This window comes from Canis aureus, chromosome 13 (assembly GCF_053574225.1).
Source record: "Canis aureus isolate CA01 chromosome 13, VMU_Caureus_v.1.0, whole genome shotgun sequence".
In the NCBI taxonomy this organism is placed as follows: Eukaryota; Metazoa; Chordata; class Mammalia; order Carnivora; family Canidae; genus Canis; species Canis aureus.
The window spans coordinates 43,309,677-43,328,293 of NC_135623.1; the positions used below are offsets into that span (position 1 = coordinate 43,309,677).

An 18,617-nucleotide genomic window follows, 5' to 3' on the forward strand; every position below is an offset into this window, starting at 1 on the left:
TTTAGGTGTAAGGTTAGCTTTTGTATTTGAGTTCTTTCCAGTTTTTGAATGGATGCTTGTATTGAGATGTATTTCCCCCTTAGGGCTGCTTTTGCTGTGTCCCAAAGATTTTGAATGCTTGTATGTTCATTCTCATTAGTTTCCAGGTATCTTTTTAATTCTTCCTTAATTTCCTGGTTGACCCTTTTATCTTTTAGCAGGATGGTCCTTAACCTCCATGTGTTTGAGGTCCTTCCAAACTTCTTGTGATTTAGTTCTAATTTCAAGGCATTAAGGTCTGAGAATATTCAGGGGATGGTCCCAATCTTTTGGTATCGGTTCAGAGCCAATTTGTGACCCAGTATGTGGTCTCTTCTGGAGAAAGTTCCATGTGCACTTGAGAAGAATGTGTATTCAGTTGAGTTTGGATGTGAAGTTCTGTAGATATCTGTGAAATCCATCTGGTCCAGTGTATCATTTAAAGCTCTCGTTTCTTTGGAGATGTTGTGCTTAGAAGATCTATCGAGTATAGAAAGAGCTAGATTGAAGTCACCAAGTATAAGTGTATTATTATCTAAGTATTTCTTCATTTTGGTTATTAATTGATTTAAATATTTGGCAGCTCCCACATTCGGGGCATATATATGGAGGATTGTTAAGTCCTCTTGTTGGATAGATCCTTTAAGTATGATATAGTGTCCCTCTTCATCTCTCACTACAGTCTTCGGGGTAAATTTTAGTTTAACTGATATGAGGATGGCTACCCCTGTTTCTTTTGAGGGCCATTTGAATGGTAAATGGTTCTCCAACCTTTTATTTTCAGGCTGTAGGTGTCCTTCTGTCTAAAATGAGCCTCTTGTAGGCAGCAAATAGATGGGTCCTGCTTTTTTATCCAATCTGAAACCCTGCACCTTTTGATGGGGTCATTAAGCCCATTCACGTTGAGAGTTACTATTGAGAGATATGAGTTTATTGTCATCATGATATCTATTCAGTCCTTGTTTTTGTGGATTGTTCCACTGAACTTCTTCCTAAAGGGGAATTTTAAGAGTCCCCCTTAAAATTTCTTGCAGAGCTGGTTTGGAGGTCACATATTCTTTTAGTTCCTGCCTGTCTTGGAAGCCCTTTATCTCTCCTTCCATTTTGAATGAGAGCCTTGCTGGATAAAGTGTTTTTGGTTGCATGTTCTTCTCATTTAGGACCCTGAATATATCCTGCCAGCCCTTTCTGGCCTGCCAGGTCTCTGTGGAGAGGTCTGCTGTTACCCTAATACTCCTCCCCATAAAAGTTAGGGATTTCTTGTCTCTTGCTGCTTTAAGGATCTTCTCTTTATCTTTGGAATTTGCAAGCTTAAGTATTAGATGTCTAGGTGTTGAACGGTTTTTATTGATTTTAGGGGGGGGGTATCTCTCTATTTCCTCGATCTGAATGCCTGTTTCCCTTCCCAGATTAGGAAAGTTTTCAGCTATGATTTGTTCAAATACATATTCTGGCCCTCTGGCCCTTTCGGCGCCCTCGGGAACCCCAATTAAATGTAAGTTTTTCTTCCTCAGGCTGTCGTTTATTTCCCTTAATCTATCTTCATGGTCTTTTAATTGTTTGTCTCTTTTTCCCTCAGTTTCTCTCTTTGCCATCAACTTGTATTCTATGTCACTCACTCGTTCTTCCACCTTGTTAACCCTCGTCGTTAGGACTTCTAGTTTGGATTGCATTTCATTCAATTGCTTTTTAATTTCTGCCTGATTGGATCTAAATTCTGCAGTCATGAAGTCTCTTGAGTCCTTTATGCTTTTTTTTAGAGCCACCAGTAGCTGTATAATAGTGCTTCTGAATTGGCTTTCTGACATTGAATTTTAATCCAGATTTTGTAACTCTGTGGAAGAGAGGACTGTTTCTGATTCTTTCTTTTGAGGTGAGGTTTTCCTTCTAGTCATTTTGCTCAGTGCAGAATGGCCAAAAACAAGTTGTATTGGGAAAAGGAGAAAAAGAGAGAGAAAGAAGGAAAGAAAAGAGAAAAGAAAAAAGAAAAAAAGGAAGAAAAAAAGAAAAAAGAGAAGAAAAAGAGAAAGAAAAAGAAAGGGAAAAAAGGGTGGGTGAAGCAAACAGAAATCAAAAAGCAAACAAAAACAAAAACAAATACAAAAACAAAACAAAACAAAACAAAAAACCACGGGGGAGTATCTTCTGATTCTGTATACTTTAAGTCCCTTGACTTCCCCTGGAACTTGTCCTTTTAGCTGGTCTTCTAGGGGAGGGACCTGTTGTGCTGATTTTCAGGTGTTAGCACTTGGGGGAGCTGCTCTGCCCCCTGTCTGGTGCAGGGCTCAGTGGGGGTTGTTTATCCCGTGAGGCCCCAGGAGGAACAACTGCAGTGGCGGCGGCCAGCTCTGGAGCCCTGGAGTCAGCTCCCGCAGTAACTACAGAGCTCTCCGTCTGCAGGGCCTGGAGGCTCCGGGGCGGGGCTGCTGATCTGCTCAGCTCGGGGCAGGAGCGTCCTTGCTGTCCTGGGCCTCCCGGCCTCTGCCTGTCCCAGGGGGTGGCAGGATCCTGGGCTGTGTCCCGGCGCCCAGTGCTCCAGAGCTTGCGCTGTTGGATTCGCGCTCCTGGCCGCAACCCCCTTCGCGGAACCGCCGCCCGAGCCCCTCCGAGCTGCTCCCGGCTGCGCAGCCCCCTCTGCACAGAGCCGCCGCCTGAGCCCCTCCGAGCTTCTCCGGGTGCAGCCGTGCCCGCTGCAGTCTTTTAGGGAGTTTGACTGCGGGGTATGGCGCACTCTCCTGGGCACGCAGGTGTCTCTTACTGTCCCAGGGAGCCCGAGGGCATCCCCACCCTCCTGAGTTCTGCTCCAACTCCCTGCGAGGCCTTTCCCTCCGGGAAGATTGGTGCAGCTCCTGCTTCTTCAGGTCGGGGCTCTCCTGTCCTGAGGACACTCGCTCCGGCCTTAACTCGGCTCCTCGCTGGGCCCCTCTCCCTTGGATGCCTTTTGTTTCTTTATTTATTTTACCCTTGTCTTCCTACCTTGATAGAGCATGAACTCTTCTCACTGTAGCATTCCAGCTGGTCTCTCTTTAAATCTCAGGCCGAATTTGTAGATTTTCAGGATGATTTGAAGGTTATCTAGGTAATTTGGTGGAGACAGGTGATTTGGGGACCCTACTCTTCTGCCATCTTGCCTCTCCTCCACAAAGGAAATGTAATTAAGAAAATCATGAGGAAAGGAAAATGCATTTATAGTACTTGACTGTATTTATTGAAAAAAATCTGCATACAAGTGGACCTGTGCTATTCAAGTCTGCTTTGTTCAAAGGTCAACTGAATATGTTTAGTCTGTTTTTTAATGAACACATTACAGTGGCTTTCAAGCCTGGTTGCACAACACAATCACCTGTATTGCTTTTAAAAAATATGGATGACTAGATCTTGTCTCTGGAGATTCATCTTCAGGAGGTACTTTCTTAAAACACTTTCTACCATTATGTTTAATTGTCACATGTCATAGGTTTTTATTTATTCACTTTCCTTGGGTCATTTCATCAACTGTCAACACTTTGATAATCTATTGAGAAGTGACCATTCCTACCCTTAGGCCAAATGGCTATACCAAGGATGAAAACCCTATGTCCCAACAAGTATTACCCAACTCAACATGGATGTGCTACAGGTTCCCCAAACTCAAAATACCCAAAACTCATCTCATTACTTAATGGCAAAAATTGGTTATTACTTCAGAAATCCCAATAACTAATTCAACCATCTACCCTCTTATTCACCTCAATCCACATAGCCAGTCAGACTCAAAAATAGTTCCAGTGATCCCTACTTTGTCTTTGTGTAATTCATGTTTTTGTATAATTCCCTCCCCTTAACTATGGGCTGGCCTAGCAACTTGCTTGTATATAATAGATGGCATGTCATTTCCATGATTAGGTAAAAAAGATTATGACTTCTTCCATGCCAGCACATTCTATCATTTCCTGGCTTTGCTGAAGCGAGCTACCATGTTGCAGAGGAATGTTCCATATAGGAAGGAACAAAAACCCTCCGTCCACATGCTGCAAATCCTGTCAAAAACCATGAGGCTTAAAGTAGTTCCTTCTCCATGAAACCATCAGATGAGACTCTAGCCCTGGCCAACACTTTGATGGTAAACTTGTATGGGACCAAGAAGCAGAAGACATACCCTGACTCCTAATCTATCAAAATTATGAGATAAAAAATGTGTTTATGCGGGATTAGTGGTAATTATTTTGCAGCAATAGGTAACTAACGTAAAATTAACCCCCACATCCTATTGTTTCAGTATCTCTCTCAGATCTGATATACTCAGATCTGTACATCAGATCTCTCAGATCTGATGTTCTCACAACCAGCTGTCTAGGTCAGTCATGATCATAAATCCCCTCAATTATTACAGTCTTCTCACCCTGTCATTAGTCTTATGGTCTCCATTCTAATTTTTTCTTAGCAAAATCATCCTTCACAATGGAAATTAGATTGTATTCCACTGCTTAAAAATCCTTCAGCACTCTTACACTGTTCTTGGGTTGAGATTCAGTTTTAAGCATGAGTCACAAGGTTCTCTATGTCTTGGACCCTTCTTGCCTCTTTCATATCCTAAATGCATCAAGTTCTCTTGGTTCTTGGCTTAACTCTTGCTCTTTCTCTGCCCAGAGTGCTCTCTGACATACTTCTCCACTTGCCTGGATTCCAAATCTTTCACCTACCACACCTCATTTTTCGAATACAAACAATTTCCTTTAGCAAGACTTTCCCAATTGTTAAAGTCTGATCTGGATGCCTCTGTGGATTTATCTGCTGGCTCTACATTCTTCACCTATTTATCTATCATCACCATCGCCTATCTATTTGTCTCAATCCTCTATTGACTGTAAGCTTTGGATCACAAGGATCATGCTATTTAATTTCCTAGTTGGTTGACAATAAATATTTGTTGAATGAATAAATAAGTAAATATCAGTGGATGGTCTTTGTTCTCTAGGCTTAGTGAAACTTCTGAAACAGAGATTCAGTTTTCTGCATGCACCATGTCTGGATCAAGCTGTGGCTTGATCCTTATAACCAGCATCCAGTCTCTTTCTGCAACATAGCCCACGAGATCTCTGATACTGTGCCAGCCTTCTGCTTTCTTTTGTCGAATGGATCCTGGGCCACATCCTTTCTAGTGTTAATGCTCATGAGGGATGGAGTGGAGTGCAATTGGCTCCTGTTTGTCTAAAAGTCCAGCCCAGGCCTCCAGCTTAGGAATGTTAGTATGATTCAGCCAGGGCTTCTTTCACTTAAATCCTGGGTTTGCCGCTCTTTTTTAGGAGGGGGCAATATGAATGGAACACATTCTGGACCTTCTCTCAATATCATTATCTTCATTGGATGAGAGTGTTTTTAAAATTTTGCCATGTGAATGCTGTTCTTCTCTTTCAGGCTTGCAGATAAAGGATTTCCCCTGATTTTATTGGGAAAGTGGGGAGGAAGAAGTTAAATGACTGTGCTTAATGCCATTTGACCTGAAAAAATATTTGTAATTATTTAAGCTTTACTCCTTAACTCATATAATGTTCATCACAATCCTCTTATACATGACTGCCTGATTTCTAAGCTCCTGTTTTTAATTTATCTTTGTTCATTGTAATGTATTTAGAGTTCTTATATATCTAGGAATGTTTTTATCTTTGCTTCATAACAAGTGGATAACAGGTTGGTGAAATAGAAATATTTAGATAGTAACTGTTTCTGTTCAAACTCTGTAGATGTTGATCTGTAACCCTCCAGCTTTTGTTATAAAGAGAAGACTGGCCAGCCTGATTTTTTTTCTCCCTTGTGTATCACCTTTTCCTTTTTTTTTCTATCAGGAGCCTAATGTAATTTTTTAAATTTATCTTTGTAATTAAATTTTTTTCTAAAATGTAAAATCAGTTCTTAATTTTTCCTAGAATGCAGTAAGCCCCTGCTTACTGGTCTGTTTAGGCATATATTGGAGATACTGTGGGTTTAGTTCCAAACCTCTGCAGTAAAGTGAATATCTCAATAAAGTAAGTCAAATGAGTTTTTTGGTTTCCCAGTGCATATAAAAGTTATTTTTATATTATACTGTAGTCTATGAAGTGTTCGGGAGCATTATGTCTAAAAAAAAGTACATACCTTAATTAGAAAATACTTTGTTGTTAAAAATGCTAAGAATCATCTGAACTTTCAGTGAGTCATGATATTTTTTCTGGCAGAGGGTCTTCTCTCAATGTGGATGGCTGCTGACTGATGAGGGTGGTGGTTGCTGAAGTTTGGGGTGGCTGTGGCAATTTCTTAAAATCAGACAGCAGTGAAGTCTGTCACAATGATTGACTCTTCCTTTCATGAATGATTTCTCTATATCATGTAATGCTGTTTGATAGCATTTTACCCTCAGTAGAACTTCTTCCAGAATTGGAGTCAGTCTTCTCAAACTCTGCCATTGCTTTATCAACTAAGTTCATGTGATATATTCTAAATCTTTTGTTGTAATGTCAACAGTCTTCATGGCATCTTCACCAGGAGTAGATTCCATCTCAAGAAACCATGTTCTTTGCTCATCCATAAGGAACAATTCATTATCCATTGAAGTTTTACCATGAGATTGAAGCAGTTCAGTTACATCTTCAGGTTTTGCTTTTAAATCTAGTTATCTTGCTGTTTCCACCATATTTGCAGTGACTTCTTTCACTGAAGTCTTGAACTCCTGAAAGTCATCTATGAAAGTTGGAATCAACTTCTTCCAAAATCCTGTTAATGTTGATATTTTGGCCTCTTCCCAGAATCACACATGTTCTTAATGGCATCTCAAATGATAAATCCTTTCCAGAAGATTTTCTTTTTTTTTAATAATAAATTTATTTTTTATTGGTGTTCAATTTGCCAACATACAGAATAACACCCAGTGCTCATCCCGTCAAGTGCCCTCCTCAGCGCCCGTATTTTGCCCACATCCATCAGAAGAATCACTATCTATGGCAGCTATTGCCTTACGAGATGTGTTTCTTAAAGGATAAGACTTGAAAGTTGAAATTACTCCATGATTGATGGGCTGCAGCATGAATGTTGTGTTAGTAGGCATGAAAACATTCATGTTCTTGTCCATCTCCATCAGAGTTTTTGGGTGATCAGGTGCATTTTCAGTAAGTAGCAATATTTTGAAAAAAATCTCTTTTTCTGAGCAGTATTCTCAACAGTGGGCTTAAAATATTCAGTAGGCCATGTTGTAAATAAATATACCATTGTCTAGGCTTTGTTGTTTTGTTGATAGAGCACAGAATGAGTAGACTCAGCATAATTCTTAAAGGCCCTGGGATTTTCAGGATGGTAAATGAGCCCTGGCTTCAACTTAGAGTCACCAGCTGCTTTGGCTTCTAACAAGGGAGTTAGCCCATCCTTTGAAACTTTGAAGCCAGGCATTGACTTTTCCTCTCTAGCTATGAAAGAGTCCTTGATGGGATTTTCTTCCAATAGAAGGCAGTTTGTCTGCATTAAAATCTAGTGTTTAGTAAAACCACTTTAATTATCTTAGCCAGGTCTTCTGGAGAACTTGTTGAAGCTTCTACATCAGCACTTGCTGCCTTATGTTGCACTTTTATCTTACAGAGACAGCTTCTCTCCTTAAACTTCATGAACCAACCTCTGAGGGCTTCAGACTTTTCTTCTGTAGGGTCCTTAGCCTTCATAGAATTAAAGAGAGATAGGGCTTTGCTCTGGTTTTGGCTTCATCTCAAGGGAATGTTGTGGCTGATTTGATCTTCTACACAGAACACTAAAACTTTCTCCATATCAGCAATGAGGCTATTTTACCTCCTTATCATGTATGTGTTCACTGGAGAAACTCTTCTCCAAGAACTGCTCCTTTGCATTCACAGCTTGGCTGACTGGAGCAATAGGCCTAGCTTTCAGCCTGTGTTGGCTTTTGACATGCCTTCCCGACTAAGCTTAAATCATTTCTAGCTTTTGATTTAAACTCAGAAATGTATGACTCTTCCTTTCACTTGAACAATTAACAGGCCATTGCAAGGTGATTAATTGGCCTAATTTCAGTATTGCTGTGTCTCAGGGAACATGGAAGCCCTAGGAGAGGGAGGGAGATGGGAGATGGAGGAACAGCCAGTTGGTGGAGCGGTCAGAACACACACATAACATTTATCAATTGAATTTATTGTCTTAAATGTGTATGATTTGTGGCACCCCCCCCCCAAAAACAATTACAGTAGTAACATCAAGGATCACATGATCACAGATCACCCTCACAAATATAATAATAATGCAAAAGTTTGAAATATTATGAGAATTACTTAAATGTGACACAGAGACACAAAGTGAGCAAATGCTGTTGGAAAAGTGGCACTGGTAGACTTGCTTGATACAGGGTCATCACAAACCTTTAATTTATAAAAAGCACAAAGTCTGCACAGCAAAATAAATTGAAGTGCAATAAAACAAGGTATACCTGTATATACAAGTCATTTTTTCTAGCTTTGGGAGGTAATTTTCAGTCACATAGAATTGTTGCTCTTGTTTCGCTTATATGAGTTTCTTTTTCAGAAACTCTTATAACTCTTAGATGGGATCTCCATGTCAATTGTGATTTTTTTTTTATGCCTGAGGGCTGATTTTGTGTAGGGAGAAAGGCTATGCTGTTATTCAAGGTTTTAATTTAATATTCACCTTATTAAAGATACAGGTTTTTTTTTTTAATCTAGCTTTTCTCAAACCTTTAAGTTCACCTTACATTATTATTTGATTTATGAATCTAGTAAATTTTAACAATTGCTTTCAAGGGAGCCTTTGAGTAATGTTTGATCAATTTAAGTTGAACTCATTCAACTCCCAAGCATGTCCCTTTACAACTTAGTTAATAAAATCCCCATAATTATTTAAAATCCATTTATACATTTGATACATTCAGTTTTCTTGTTAAGTTTTTCAAATGCCTGCCCTACTAGCCAAACCTTAACAACTCCAATAAATCTAATAAGCTAACCTTAAATAACAAATCACACGTTCTCCTAACCATTCCAATACTTTTAAACTTGATTAAATTCTCTAAATCTTCCCACTTAAAGGTAAAAGTCTAAAATCCATTACTCAATTACACCTTTTAAATTGAAATCCCAAGTCTAATCTGCCATATTCACCAATATGGTGCATTTTCTTAAACATTAAACCTTTTTATATACTACACATACAAATATTGTCCAAAGATTAGAAACTTATTCCTACATTTACCACAAAAATATTAATTCTGTGGGTTTGATTCACTTTATCATTTCTGCATTCAACGCAAAACTTCCTGGAGGGAAAAGACACCCACTAGATTGAATTATCTAAAATAAATGGAGGTTGCCATTCCAAACAAGTTGGTGTTACTGTCTGGGGAGAACTGGATGCTGAGGATGCTTATTGACTAGAGATTTTTGACCAGAATGCATAGGGTCTAGTGTGGTAGCGATAGCATAGTATTGTTGTTATGGTAACAGGGGACTCCCAGTGCATTGCCTGTAGGTGAAGTTGGCTCCTTCTGGTTTAAATTATGCAGTTCTTCCTTTTGATTTGAGTATATGGGATTCCATACCGTCCCTCCCCATGCCCCTGTTGCAAGAATTACAACTAATTCCAAAACTTCCAAAAGCAAACTTAGAAGTTTGCTTTTTTTTTCTTTTTGGCTTCTTTAATTATTTTAATGTTTTTCTCTCCATCTCTAGGGCTATGTATATAATTCTTTCCTCTGATTTGAATAACAGCACTAACACAACAGCAACTGACTTATTGGGCATTTGCAGTGTGTATAACAGATTAAGTGCTTTGCATGGCATAAGCATTTTCAGTCCTCACAGCCATCCCTTAAAGAGAGAGCTATGATTTCCCATGGTAAATTTACTTATAATTTTGTTTTTTTAGGCAAAAAGAAAGTAACTTGGCCAAGGTCACTTAGTAATGAATCCAGGATTTCAACCCTGGCAGTGCCTTTGCACTATGAACTTGCTATGAGATGCCATCTATTTCTCTGTCGTAGCTAAGACCAAATGAGACCTTGTGTCCACCTTGTTAGAGAGGAATGGCCTCTCGTAATTTCAGGTTATGCCTTTATTTTGTAATACTCCTAGTAAGATTATAGCTAATTTCCTTCCCAGTTTCTTCGTTGCACGTTGAACTCTTGATTCATTTACAGGAAATGCATGCAAATAGAGAAGGCAGTGCCGATGTTTTCCTCATCCTCTTTTCTGATTTGATTTTCTAGAGTGTGAATTCCACTCTTTACTAGATTCTCTATGAGTTTTATTTTTGTTAGTGCAATTTTAGTTTTTGTGGAAATCTTCCTTGGGCCACACAGCTTCTCTTGCACTCAATTCACTGTTTTCAAAACTCATCTTATTGTCTTTTATTCTTGACTCTTTCTCTCCTTAATGGGCTCTTCTCTGGGTACCTTAGAGGGCACAGCTTCTTGGACAGTATCCAGTTGGGGCTGCCGAACAAATTCTCAGAATTTCTTCTGATTCCTGTAAGGAAAGCATTTTCAAGAGGGTGCACTTCCTCTGAGACCCTGGATATTTTCCCACCTTTTTCCATGGTTTTTCAAAGCTCTCTTGGGGAAGAAAAAAGGTCTTCTCAGTGTGCAGCAACTGAAAAGGGAGTAATAATGCAACATTCACTGTCTAGTTCTTGCCTTAGTATTTTCTGGGAGTTTCAGTCTGAGGAAAGTGATGGAGAAAGATCAGTGAGTTGAGGGAGGTGGGAGAGTAAACAACATCTGACTCCTCAGGCTTGAGGTCCTTCAGACCAGGGTCTCTGAGGCCCTACAAGCATACATTTTATTTTATTTTTTTAAGGATTTTATTTATTCATGAGAGACACACACAGAGAGGCAGAGATACAGGCAGAGGGAGAAGTAGGCTCCCTTCAGGGAGCCTGATGTGGTACTCGATCCCAGGACCCTAGGATAATGACCTGAGCTGAAGGCAGACACTCAACCACTGAGCCACCCAGGCACCCCTACAAGCATACATTTTCATTCATGTTTGTGAACCACGGATTTATTTGAAGTACTTCTTAGAATCTAGTAATAAGTTGTCTATCACTATTATGTTTTATGGGGGTGTGGTTTTATATTTTTCTTTGATTTTATCAGTGTTTTAGTGAGGAATCAAGAAAGGCCATATCAAGGATTGCAAGCCAGACTCCATTTAAATCAGAAGTACTTAGCTATATTCTTGGAGATCTCTGTGGAATAGGTTGGATATCCCAAATGACTTATTTCTTAGATTTTATAGTGGACTTGGATTTATCTTATCTTTTTCCTTTTTACCTAAAAGATGATCTTCAAAATCTTTTATTTCTAAACAATGAGACATGAGTATTATTATTATTATTTTTTGGTTACTCATTCACAGAAACCCAAGCAATGTAGGTGACTTAAAAAGATACACATGAAATTTTAGCTCACCTACTCTCATGATAGAGAATAGAATGAAGAATGCAACATTATGTTCTATAACTATAACTAGAGAACAGTTGGCCTGAATGAAAGGATAGGGAAGGGTAGATTCTCAGAAATAGTTTTTTAAAAATCCCACAAAAAAAAAAAAAAAAAAAAAAAAAAAAACCACCAGAAAAATGCCACTGGCTCTTCATGGTAGACAGTCTGGTCTAAATCCCTTTGCCCAGCGTTCAAAGCCCCTATCATTTGGATCCCATCTGCTTTTGTAACCCTGCCTCTTACCACTTTGCTATGTGAATCCTGCACCAAAGACTAAACAGTCTACTTGACTGTACTTGTCAGCAAATACAGCACTCTCCTTCCCCTGTTTTGTTGCTCCCAGTATCCCTTGGCTGAATACTTTCCCAGGATGCCAGTGTCTGCTTGTCTCCTAAGGCCCAGCTCTTAAGCAGTCCAGCACTTGTAGTCTGACACTGCCCGATTGTGACTCTCTGGGTTCTTCGCCTGTATTTTGGCTTGATTGTACTTTTCAGTCTCACAAGGACCCCATGTTGCATTCACGTAGTCCTGAGGTGCAGCAAATTGACCTGCACAAAAGGGTCAAAGTAGGACCACAAGAAATAGGTCACTTTGATTGAAGAGAGAGTTATAGGGAGAAGGAGAATGAAAGGGCAAGTAATAATAAAATAAAAAAGAGATAGAGCAGGCAAAAAATTGAGATGACAGAAGGAAAAAAAAGGAAAGACAGGTAGACAGGGAGGAGTGAGATAGGCAGACATCGCTTTCTTTAATTCAGAGATAATATCTCCTTTTCATTGAAATGTTTATTAGCATATCAGCACCTTCAACATTGGAGAAAAGAGCCTGTCTGCTTTTATTTACACATTTCAAAGCTTATATTGGAAATAAACATTTATTTTCCCATGGAATGCCACAGATTTTGTATTATATCACAGAATGTGCTAAGATTTTTAAAAAGCATTTTGGAGACTCCAGAGCATCTATCAATTTTCCATTTATTCCTGTGAGTCTCTTTGACATTCACATTCTATCATTTTTGCCTAATCTTTGTTATTTGAGAGATTAGGGCTGTCTCATTTCATAACATGTAGAAGATTTTATTTGAGAGCAGCATCTATTTCATAGTGTGGACTTTTTTTTTTAAACCAAAGCAATCATTTTCAAGTCCAGTCACTTTTTGTTTTAATTGTTTCATGGTAGGAATTATAGGGAGAAAAACAAATCAAAAGTAGAAGTGCAGAAAATCATCAGAAAGAAAGGAATTGCTCCTGATCATAGCTCTTAAAATGTTCTGTTAGACCTCCAGAGTTTTAGTTTTGAGCTCAGGCATCTCAGATGCCTGCCGTTGCAGCCGGCTTAGGCCGTGGGTTGTCATGTTATGGCTGGTCCAACACTACCTCATCACAGCTTTCCTGGCGCCAAATGAAATGAAAGCTAAATGTGATTTCTAGGCTATTTTTCACTTCTGCTTACTCTGAGGTTCTAGTCAGTAAGAGATTAAAGCATCCTGAAGAGTTTCTGCTGCATGCCATTGCTTTAACAGGTAAACTTGACTTTAAGACTTCTTGAATTTGCATCATTCTTTTGTGGGAATGAGTTTTCAAACTTTTCATCTGAGTCCATTGCAGGATGACAAATATTAAGGTGGTGATTCTAGAATCTGGCTGGCAGCCATGTTTCTCCCCTTGTTTCTGTCGAAGGGCATGTCTACTATATCTGCAAGGGATAGCTGGAAGTTCCTGGGGAAGCCACTGAACTTTCAGTGTTATGGTCAGTTCAGAATGAAAGAATACGGAAATCCTCTGCATTACTGACAGTTTTGGAGAGCCAAGTTAGAAGGTGAGAAGACAGCAGTGCAGATGGAGGGTGTGAAAAGAGGAAAGATATTTCAGGTAGAGGTGTCAGCACTGGTAAAGACCCAGAGACAAGAGAGCTGTGTTTGAGAAGTAGGAGTGTAGATAAAACATGGTGTGAGATTTGAGGCAGTGGAGAGGGAGGAGTCAGGAGAGATAAGCCAAGAGCCCTGTATACCGGCTGGCTCTGTGAAACAGGAGTGATGGGGTGTGCACCTGAGGATCCAATTTGGTGAGCACAGCCTGACACAGTATTTCTGAAATGGCTTACATCAGAGCTGCTGCTAGCCTGTTCAGAGCCTCTGCCCAAGTGAGAAGTAGGTCCCAGTGGATGATGCCCCAGTTATCAATTGCTGCATAACCAGTGGCTTCAAAGCAGAGTAGCATAAAACAACCATTTGAGTGCTCATGGACTCCGTGGGTCAGGAATTTGGACAGGGCCCACCAGCTCTGGCTTGCCTCTGCTTTACCTCTGGGCTATCAGGGAGAGAGCAGAAGGCTGGGTGTGACCCAACAGTGAGAATCACCTAGAGGTCTCTTTACATATGTATTTGCTGGTGAATGCTGGCTGTTTGCTAGGCCCTTAGCTGAGACTGTCAGCTGGAACTTCTGCACAGCATCTCCATGTAGCCGTCAAGGAATGGTACCTAGGTTCCAAGAGTGCATGTCCCAAAAGGCAGGAAAAGGAAGCTGTCACTTTGTTACTTTCAATTTTCTATTAATCCAGCAGTAAAAAGAAAAAGAAAAAAACAAAACAAAACAAAACAAAACAATAAAACAACAGATTCAAAGGGAATGGACCATAGGAATGCCTGGGGGGGTTCAGCAGTTGAGTGTCTGCCTTCGGCCCAGGACATGATCCTGGGGTCCTGGGATCGAGTTCCACATGGGCTTCTGCATGAAGCCTGCTTCTCCCTCTGTCTGTGTCTCTGCCTCTGTGTGTGTGTGTCTCTCATGAATAAATAAATAAAATCTTAACAACAACAAAGGGGTTGGACCGTAGATCACACTTCTTGTTAGGAGGAGAATCAAAGAATTTGGAAGTCATTTTTAAAAGGCCACAGGTTAATCAGGACATAGCCTTTCAGGCAAGAAAAAAACAACTTCTTTCTCCAAACAAATATTGCCTCATGCCAGGGAACACAGGATGGATGTAGTTCCATTTGACACCTTCACTGGGAGCCTTTGCGCAGTTCACCACCTGCACAACCATACATAGAGTCCGTGGGCTCAGTGAATCTTATGTACTCAGTTCCTCTTTCCCACTCTTCAAAATCAAAATGGAAACTACCTTTCTCCATTCAACTTTCAACCTTGCTCCCTACATCTACTTTCCCCCCTTGTGATTCTGTTTAATTAATATTATTTTTTTTGTCACGTGGCTTATGCTGATCCTGAGTTTTCTTGGATTGGTGATTTAAAAAAGTGTTTAAATGGACTGTCACTGAATATTCTCTTGTTTACTACTTGATTCCCACCCCTGTCTCATGCCTTTTTAGAACGTACTACAAACAATACAAATAATAGGTTTTGCCTTTTAAAAGACCCAGCCGTAGTGATTTGAGTTTTCTATCTTGCATCCTTTTGGGAGGGGGTGGGGGGCAATTATTTTTTTTTTATTTTTAATTATTATTATTATTTTTTTAAGATTTATTTATTTTATAGAGAAAGAGAGAGAGTGAGTGAGCAGGGAAGGGGCAAGAGAAAGAATCCTGAAACAGACTCCCCTCTGAGTGCAGAGCCTGACGTGGGACTTGATTCCAGGATCCGGAGATCAGATAGTGACCTGAATGGAAACCAAAAGACAGCCGCTTAACCAACTGAGTCACTCAGGCTCCCTGGGGGCAAATAATTTTTAAAGTGCGAATCCTCTTTTCTCTCAAAAACTTCTAAGTTTTAAATTTTTATCAAGTCAGAGGAGTTAAAAAAAGTTTTTTTTTTAAATTAAATCACACATTATAATATGTTAGAACCCTTCTCTAGATCTTTCCTGAAGCAATTGGCATTAAGTGAAAGTGGTTAAGGGAATGAGTTAAAGATAATGTGTACTGGTGAGAAATGGTTACTGAGATAAAATTAATTGAGCTATAATAACTGAAGAATGAGAACATGGGCTAGGATAGCATATTCATGATCCTACTGAAGAGGAGATGGGATGGTGATGAAGAGAATTTGGAGCTGACCACCACCTTGTAGCAGTCTCTAGCTGACCCTGTTAGGCATGGACAGCTTGGATATTGCATGATTGGAGGTGGAAGTCAGGGAGAACAATGGAGGCCTCCTCTAGGGGGGAAAAAAGGACAGTCATAGAAGTAGCATATTTGCAAATAGCGTACACTGAGGGATTGACTAGCAGTACCACATTCTGTAAATTATTCTCTGATTTATCTCCTGATTATAAGTCATCCAAGGTCTGGAATTGGGTCATATACTTATTTTATATATCCTGGCATCCAGTGCCAACAACAGGCCTATGATAAGATCATTAAAATATGGAGTAAAATTCAACAATGCTTTCTAACCATCGGCCTTTGCAGCCAGAGTGTTCGTCTTTATTCTTTGGTGGATCCTCTTCACTTTCCTTTTTAGCTTAGGGGTTCTTGATCTGTGTGGTGGGAGACATTAAGGAAAAGAAAAAATGACTTTAGGAGCCATTGGACTGGTTTTATATTGTTTGAGAGTGATCTGAATAGTCACATTCTAAGAGTGGAAGTATTTTGGTCATTGAAAGGTCATAAGATAAATATATTCTATTCATTAGATATAAATTGTAAGGAACTTCTATTTATTTATTTATTTATTTATTTATTTATTTATTTATTTATTTATTTTTTGTAAGGAACTTTTTAAAGCAAATGAAAACTTTGTGCAGATGGCTACTCATGTTCCTAGATGCTGACTTTTGGAAAATCCCACGTGAGATCAGAAAGACCTATTTTAAATGGACCCACCGGGAGTCAACTTACAGGTTCTACTTGAGTGAGCTCTATGGCCAAATTTCAGTTTCCTCTAGGTATTCAATTATTTCATAACACCAAAGAAACACTGCCTTCCCGGGCCTGCTCTTCCCTCTAGGAGTGGAAGGAAGACTGGTTTGATCAAATCTTGAGGTTGCCAGTGAGAATGCAGTTGAGGCAGGAGAAATCCTTTGTTGTCTTGCCCTGGTTGCCTGCCTGAGGGTTGTAGAAGCTCCAACAAAATACTCTTAATTTCAGTTGCCCTCCAAGGTGGATCCCAGGACATGGCCTTTTTTCTGTCACTCCACTTGTCAGAATTATAACACTGTTAGATTATTTGTTTACTGGATGATTCTGTCCTAATGGATCCATTTTTACCCTTGCACACTTTTTATTTTTTTTTAACCCACTTAAAGAAATGTGAAGAAAGATGACTACTCTTCAGTTGGATGCATTGTTTTCAGCTTGGGCTAAAAGCACTTTTTGAAGGGTATGATGTTAGTATAATACCATATCTTATCCACTTAAGGCACCGTCATCTAATGTACCATTAAGAAAAGAAAGAAAACCCTGCCAGTTAATTGTGAAATACCAGATGCTCTCAATTATAAGATGCATTCTGATTCCTGAGATATTAAAAGGCAAAAAGGATTGTCTTGGATTCAGTGAAATAAGGTGTATATATTTGATTTTTTAATCATTACATACATGCATTTAATTTTACAGAACTATAATACTTTAGTGCAAATTATTTATCCCCCTTTCCCTCACTATTGCTGCTATATCCATCCATCCATCCATCCATCCATCCATCCATCCATCCATCATATAACTGAATTGAATTATATAATATTATAAAGGTGTGTATTATATGTAATCCATATTTGTCCACATGATCATACAATCATGTGTAAGCCTATACATACACCCACATACATAAATGTATTCTTTCAGGAAGTTTGATCATTGTTTTATAATACTGTGATATTTTAGAAAGCATTTTCTCTACATTTAGGTTTTGTCACTCAAAATACCCCTTCTATCCCAGTTGGCAGAGCTGTAATTCATTCTTTTTTATGGCCATAGAATATTCCACAATGAATCTGATTAATGGACATTTACTTTGCTTCCATTTTGTTGTCGTTGTTGTCAGTTGTTATTGGTAGCTTTTATCAACAGTGATACATTAAATATCCTGTATCATATTCTTGTATATTTGAGCTTTTATTTCTTTGGCTGGATTCCCGGGGCGGGGGGGGCAAGTCTTCAGTCAAAGATACATATATTTTTAATTAATATGGGCAGATTCTTTATCAAAAAGGCTTTTATAGTTTACATTTTTTAAAACATGTTTATCCTTACACCCGTTTTTGTCTTCTTTCAGAAATATAAAATGGATATGTTTTAAAAGTTCAACAATAATAATTATTTTTCTTTTTTACTTTGTCAATCTTACTGGCATCATGGATATTTCATTCACTTTTATTTACACTTCCTGCATCACTAGGGAAATTGAACATTTTTAAATACTTTCTGGCCATTTATATCAGCTTCTGTGAGTTTTCTCCTCCTATTCCTTTCCTATAGGGAAAAATTGTTTGCCTTCCTGTTGATTTGTAGAAGCTTTTTGTGTACAAATCGTGTATTAACTGTGTTTTTCTTCTGTTTTGTAGTATTTTTTCCCAAATGCGTTGTCTGTTGGGTTTGTTTAGGGTAACTTTTGCCATGGAAAATGTCTAGTTTTTACTTTGCCAAATATGTTTTACATTTTACAATATGAGTTTTCAGTTTGGATGAGGAAGGACTCACCTGCCCCTCAATAATACACATAGTCTCTTAGATTTAAAAAAATAGTTTTGTTTAATATTTTTATGTTTATATGTTTAATGCATCTCAAGTTTGCTTTGGTATATAGTGTAGGATGGTAGTTCAAATGATTTTTTTCCAGATGGATAACCAGGATAATTTATTAAGTAATTCATTTTTCACCCAGTGAAATGAAATGCTATCCTTGCTGTATATTACATCCCCATATGCTAGCATCTGATTCGTGATTTTCTGTTATGTTCCAGTGATCAGTTTTCTATTTCTTTTTTTTTTCAGTTTTCTATTTCTAGGTTAATACCATATTCTCTTTGTACTATGTTCTAATATTTGGTAAACCAAGTCTTACTTTATTCTTTTTTATTCTTTACTCTTCCTAGATATTTATCCTTTCATATAAAATGTGTGATCATTATAGCCAAAATTTTTAAGAATGTCATATTGGAAATCTAATTGAAGTTACATTAAAATTACATAGATATATTGATAGATGTTTATTTAGACTTTTTTGGCATTAAG

At 38.7% G+C, this 18,617-nt stretch overlaps 1 long non-coding RNA gene across 5 annotated transcripts in view; it reads right to left on the reverse strand.

Moving 5' to 3' along the window:
* LOC144282371 (uncharacterized) overlaps window positions 1-18,617 on the reverse strand; it is an 85,644-nt gene that overhangs the window by 22,957 nt on the left and 44,070 nt on the right. For 2 of the 5 annotated variants that reach the window (XR_013350789.1, XR_013350793.1), the window contains 2 exons: window positions 15,840-15,922; window positions 14,994-15,103 (listed from right to left, as the gene is read on the reverse strand). The exons of 1 other annotated variant lie outside the window; for it this stretch is intronic. This is a non-coding gene — a long non-coding RNA (uncharacterized LOC144282371). Of the gene's footprint in view, window positions 1-10,086; window positions 10,629-14,993; window positions 15,104-15,839; window positions 15,923-18,617 lie in introns of those variants that run through there. 2 more of the 5 variants (XR_013350791.1, XR_013350790.1) reach the window with 2 other exon arrangements.